The 7,253-nt window shown below is 25.6% G+C and overlaps 1 pseudogene; it reads right to left on the bottom strand.

Moving 5' to 3' along the window:
* LOC132926105 (gamma-tubulin complex component 3 homolog) overlaps positions 1-7,253 on the bottom strand; it is a 73,827-nt pseudogene continuing 66,574 nt past the window's right edge.

Here is a 7,253-nt window from a genome sequence, read left to right as displayed (position 1 = left end):
GACATAATATATAGGCATTTCAATTTTTTTAAACAATTTTAATATTGCAGAATAATTATGAAAAAACAATAAAAATGCTAGATAATTTGTAAATATGCTCTAATAAATATAACTTTGAAATAGGCAAAATAAAATTTTGAATTTAAATTCTTTACATTCCAAATCGGATTATTTGACACTGCATGCTATTTATTAAACTATATCCCTCCAAAAAAGTAAACAACAATATTGTATAGGCCATAGGCGTTAGTAGGTACCAGATGACTACTCGCGATCAATCCATAATTACACACGGTCTAGCACAATAATATATGCAACTCGCTGAAAATAAAAAAATAATCATATTATTATATTATACCTCTTTGATATTTTTTATGCGAAAAGCGTGCAACAGATAAATGTTATAGTATATCTTATTTTTATACCGTTAGACAAGTAATAGCCGTTAAAGTCAATCCTCGAGGCTAGTGTTTCTAGACCTTGTATTGCACAACCCTTAGGTTTTATCAAAAAGTCGCAGAGTTCCATCTGAAAAACAAATAACAACTTTAAATCCTTTTGGACGTTTTCTTGTAAATAAATAGTTTTGTTTGGAAACGTCGACGATAATCTTTCAATCTTATTCTTTTACAAAGGTTTTTTTTTTTATTTTTAAGTTTCCGGGAAGATTAGATACTTTACAAAAGCGTCTTATAAGGAGTGAGCGATAAAAGTATTAGATCGATAAGTAAATTAATTACGATAGCTGTGGAAATGTCCTAGTTTCAGCTGCACGCTAATTAGGTATTTAGATAATATTATATACACATTCTTTTGTCGTTGTTTAATCAATTTCAAGCTAAAAAGTTCGCTAAGTTCACTTCATAAATAATTATAAAATAAATTTTATATTTTTATTTATAAATATTTTTTTTTTTTTAGAAACTAACATGTATTCCATAATTAAAATTGTATTTATACAATGTGTTCCGGGGGGAAGTGACCGGCCGACGTCATATGAAAGTATACCTAAAATGATGAGGAAATGTCCTTTAAAGAGGGGGGTCTAACATTTTTATTTTTTAAGTTATGGGCTAATCAACTTTTTTTTTAAATAAAACCAAACCTACCACAAATTTTTTATGATTCTCCAAAACTTTTCAACATTTTAACATAATTAATTTTTTAATTTAAAGCTATTTAATTATTCTATCGACCAACATACGCAATTAAACCAGAATTATGCAAATTATTATTATTAACTTGAAAAAGTGCAGTAACTCTGCAATTATAGAAGATATGAAAAATAAATTTATAAGGCATTCTAGGTATTATTCAGTAAAATAATACACAAACAAAAAAACCCATATTAAATATTGAATTATTTGGAGTAATACGTGATTTATTTTTAAAAATTCTAACTTTTAATAAAAAATGTTTACTTTTTCAAGTTAATAATATAATAATTTGCATAATTCTGGTTTAATTGCGTATGTTGGTCGATAGAATAATTAAATAGCTTTAAAATAAAAAAAGAATTATGTTAAAATGTTGAAAAGTTTTGGAGAAACATAAAAAAATGTGTGGTAGGTTTGATTTTATTTTAAAAAAGTTGATTAGCCCATAACTTAAAAAATAAAAATTTTAGATCCCCTCTTTAATGGGCATTTCTTCATCATTTTAGGTATACTTTCATATAAGGGCGGTCACTTCACCCCGGAACACAATTGTATATATAGATATTTAATATTAATATTGGGCATTTATACGTTATGTATCGTAAATTATACATGGGGCCATAATGACATATAGGTGTGTATACGAGTACTTCTTAAATCATAAGGTATTATACTTTTGTCAGATTTAATCAGCCAGCGATAAAACAATATATTATATTCCCACATTGTTATACATTATTATAATATACATAGATAACAATAATATACGAAATAATAATAACAATAATTATTTTAAATTATGAATGGACATTTTTAACACGTGGCCTACCCGGTGAAACCTGCGTCTTCGTATCGTCATGATAGGTCTTTAGATTATGAATATTTTAATTATGTTCGACTTATTCAATATGGAATAATAAATAGTTAATTAGGGAAAATATTTTATACACTTAAAAATGCAATTCCCAAGCGTCATGGTATCAGTTTGGTTTTCCGCTATATCCGGAACATAATATTTTATTTATATTCACAGATGTTGCGTAATAGAGCTCATGATAAAATTATAAATATCGTACATTATTCCAATCGAATTATATGTTTATATTTTTGTTTATAAATATTCTATTATGATTTTATATGAATGTTTTATTTTGTCACCTCAAATTGTTTTTTGATATCTCTGAAATTGTCCATAAATGTATTTATAATTTCTTCGTGATTTTCGCCGTACTTTATGGTCTTCGGGTCTTCGAACAATAATTCCGTCGTATCAATAATGAAACAACGGAAAATATCAGAAAACCTTTTGACGTGTAGGTATTTTCAACGATTCAACATACGCGCCCAAAGACTAAAAACAATAATATTATATACTTATCCACATTAATATTTTAACAAAGTTCATGGACTGTTGCTCATACACATAGCCTGAAAGATACTTCCAAGGACTAAGTTAAGTCGTTATAACTTAAAGTCAGTATTATAGATCAATATTTTGTTTCAAAGCTAAAGTAGGTATTTTACAGGTTTTAACTTTACAAATATTTCAGATAAAAATAAAAATCGAATATTATTATCATCAAAGTATCAAACACCTTTACAAAGCACAGTTCACTGTTATATTGAGTGTAATAAATTCACACATATATACATATTTTAATTTATTATATTGTTATTTTAACTTTTTATCTGAAGTTTGTTGGAATAATGATTGATCAAAGTTCAAAAGATGTCAGTGTTTACATTGTAAACTTAATAATTTAATTTATACTAACAAAAGCATTAATCAAATTGTATCGTTATAAACTTATAAGTTATAATGGATAAATTTACTTTTCAAAGATTGATAAAAACCGTCTTTTAAACTTTTTGCTTATAATAGAAAAATCTCAAATATTATACGAATATTACGAACTGATTCAAAAAACAAAACATAAGTACTTTTATGTATTTCTAAAAAAATTTATTTATAGTACTTTATAGAATATTTATTTATTATGAGTAAGCAGACTTAGCCTTTTGGATATAAATAAAGTTCAAACACAATTCAATATTACATAAAATCGATCAATTTTAAATTATAGATATTAAAGTATACTAACATGCGGTATAGGGAAATTTAATTTAATATCAAGTTAATATCATTTAAAAAGCAATTAAAGGCTTAACATTAGTAATGAACAATATTTGATAATAAATTCATTCGATTTATAGTTTGTGATGGATAATGGAATGTAAAAGAAGACGCCATTTTTGACTGAAAAAAACTTTGAAATTTAATTAGAAGTGCAGGCAAATTGGTCTCACTATATAAAAAAATGTTGAAGAACTTATATCGCTATTGGATTAAAGTCATATTTAGCATGAGAGCTACCTATAGTAAAGATTTAACAAATTTTAAAAAAAAATGTCACTAAAAACGGTAGATTTGAGTTCAAACTGATATTTTAATATCCATAAAAAAAGCACTACAAACCAATAATGAGAAGTATAGAATAGGTTAATAGGTACTTTTAGGGTACTTTTTTTATATGTTTTGGATATTACCCGCAGGTTTATTAAAAAATAATCACCTTGCAACTTTAACGATAAAACAAACAATCCAATATTATTTTTTTTGTTTTTAATTAAAGGTTATAGTGTTTAAGTTTAAAAAAAATTTATTTTGAAAATTATAAAATAAGACAGAAACAATTATGAATATAATGTTGTATATTAATAAATAATTTTTTAAACTATTGTGATATTATACTTACCACGGATCCGTCGTCTAAACATTGCGTAATTGATTCTAAGAACGACGTATGAGCATCCATAACCATTTTGACACAAGTAGTTCGCGTGGGTTTCATTTTTGAACTGTTCCCATTCGTCGTTAATCATTTTAAACATGAAGCTTTGAATTTCGTTAACGCAGCTCATCATGTCTGATAGAAAAGCGTTTATGTTTCTCAAAACCGATTTCAGTTCTATTTGTCAAAATGCGTGTAAGTATTTAAAACTAAAACTAAACGAGTATGAAAGTTTTTCACGTAAAGGTGGATATAGGTATAGTGAGTTATGAAGCAGTTATATTACTATTCGTTTGTATTTAATTAAAAATATATTTATGCAGTAATTTATAATTGTTAAAGTATTAGTATAAAAGTTACTAGGAATTAGAGAATAATTTTAAATGTATGTGTATTATTTATGTTTAAAAATTTTAAATTAAGTATTAACTCACCAATCTTGTTGTATGATGTTTTTACAAAATTGGCAAGTTCCTGCCATATTTTATATGTTATCTTATCTACATTTTTCAGTCACCATAGGAATTGAAAAACTTTCGTATAGTAGTTAAGGCAAGGACCAAATACCTGCAATGTTAACACACTAATTAATTTAGTGTATTATCAGTGTAGTTGTGATGAGATTTATTTGATTTAAAGGTTCATCAGTCTTGTACTCAAATTTGATACAATCCCAGTTCGTCTTTTTGGTTATATCGATTCTATATTTCAGGTTATAAAACAGCTTTTTACTATCATTTCCAGCAGATGTTAAAACACATGCATTTTTTATAATATCTTTCAATTGATAATTATGTATCTCGCTATTTCCAAAATATGGTCTAAAATAAAAAATATATTTAATATTATAGTTTTAAAACAGTTTAGACTAAAATCTTACTTTAACTTGTGTATTAAATATGTGTAAAAATCTTCACGACTAAGTAACACGTCATTTCAAAATCCTTCGAAGTGTTGATACAGATCATAATCACTAATTAACACTTCCATTAATAAAGCAGACGATTGATCACACGAGTCAAATATTATTTTTGATGTTTTACTATACATTTGTCAGACGACATAATATTGAGTCCGTCTAAAAACATATGTAAATTAAATTTAACATTTTAGTTATTTACATCAAATTGCAAATTACCTTCACTAGAAGCTAGAATTTTGATATTTTCTCTAAGTTTATTAATTTTTGTTTTTATTTTTGGACTAAATATTTTTAACAGCAATTTAATGTTTTTTCCAGTTTAATAAATTTCGGTTATCTGATATTCGTTGAGGAAATCTAACGTGTTAGTGGAACTATAACAATTCATATAAGCTATACGCATAGAATATAAATTTTTGAATAATTTTCATGACATTTTTCACTAACCTTAGTACGTGGCTGTTATTCCAATAATTTTTAGACGGGTTTTTCACTGTAAAAAATTCACCATATTTATCTTCTAATTCACCGTCTATCATCCAACGGAGAATCATCGCCTGTATGAGTTCGGTGATCTAAAACAGAAATGTATCATTCAATAAATAAAATCCCTAGAAAACATTATCTCATTAAACATTTTATTTTCAAGTTCACAAATTCTGGAGTGAATCACTGACGATATTAAATTGCAGCCACTCTTGCCTTTAGCATTGTTTACAACTTTCGCAAGACATTTGAACCTTATCAGTATATTATGGTCTAAAGGGATGAACATGTGTAAGTAGTCCTTAGAATGTTCTAATACCTCAAAGTTGATACATAACTGCAAAATAATAATCATTTATTAGACTGGATTTCAGTTGAATATTCACAACAAAAATATTACTTACTCAATTATTTACATATACGTAATATGAATTCAGTTTCTCTTGTAAACTAAGTCTTAAAGCTTTGGCTTCACTACCGTTGTATTCGCTGTCGTTGTTTATGTAGTCTTTGATAATTTTATGCAGACGTCCAAGTTCATTGACTTGTTTTAACACAAATTCTAAATTTGGAATTGTTATGCACGCGGTTTCTTTGTCCGATTCAAGACATTTAATGTCTTGGCCATATTGATTTAATAGCAGTTCTTATAGAAATTTTATTACTAAATAAATAATAGTGCCTAAATAATTATGTCTTAAAGAATTAAAATATACATTATACAGTGTACTACGCTAATTAGGTACTATTAAATATTTTAGCTAGTTCACCTTGGATTAAAATTGAGTTCCAAAATACAAATTTTAAATTCTTTGGTAATTAAAAACATGCAATAAATAACTTAGGTATACATTTTTTTTTTTTAAGCATAAGACAATTTTATTACAGATTCCATTAATTTATTTTTTTTTAAATTCTTTTCTATTTTCAAGATTAACAGTTAGCTTAAGTTGACATTTTCAAAAATTTGTTTTTAGTCAATTTTTTACCATGTTTATTTTATAGTTGATAATTGATTTAATCTCGACATAGTGAAATTATTATTTTTACCTACACAAAGAACATGCAAGTAAACATTGATGTTTATTAAATAACAAAATACTATAAATACATTTTTAATGCATTGGTTTTTAAAATTTTCATTGTATAAAAACCTATATATGCTTTATCGATAAGTATAACAATTAGGCTAAATAGAATATTTGAAATTAATATAAATAAATTAAATTATGTAAATGCACTTAGTTGTACTACGATTTTACTTATAAATTATAATTATAATTAAATGTAAATCTTATCAGATATATTGCAATTCAATTAAAACTCTCCAACACAAGCTATGCTTATAGGGGAGATGCATATCTTTTTAATATTATATATTGTATATATATATATATATATATGTATTATACGAATATTTGTGTTCTGTTTGTTGATTTACTAAAAATAAATATTATTATTTAAGTACTCCCTTTCACTTCCCAAAAATTCCCATTTTAATCCAAGTTTATCAGCTGAAATATTTAATAGTACACACTGTTTAATGAATAATAGTTTTTTTTGCACTTAAATACAATTATATTTAATGATTTACCTGTTGAAAAATTCATTTTATTTGCTGGCAAAGTAAAATAATCATTATTTTTATCCTCAAAAAAACCGTATGGCAATTTGGTTTCATTTCGATCTCGTTTGTCAACTTTAAATTGTGTTTGTTGTCCAAAATGTTGGTGACTTGTATTCTGACTTACAATCTGTAAAATATAGAAAATTAATAACTGATTATGAGTATTTAACGAGTCAATTTATACTTGATATCAGTACATAAGAATGACGCATTTGATTTGTTTTGTTCTAATAATCTATGACATAGTCGAAGTACATAATTCATGTCTA

Source organism: Rhopalosiphum padi, chromosome 1 (genome assembly GCF_020882245.1).
Source record: "Rhopalosiphum padi isolate XX-2018 chromosome 1, ASM2088224v1, whole genome shotgun sequence".
Lineage (NCBI taxonomy): Eukaryota > Metazoa > Arthropoda > Insecta > Hemiptera > Aphididae > Rhopalosiphum > Rhopalosiphum padi.
The sequence above is the reverse complement of the archived record's forward strand: the minus strand, read 5'-3'. Positions and strand labels throughout refer to the sequence as shown.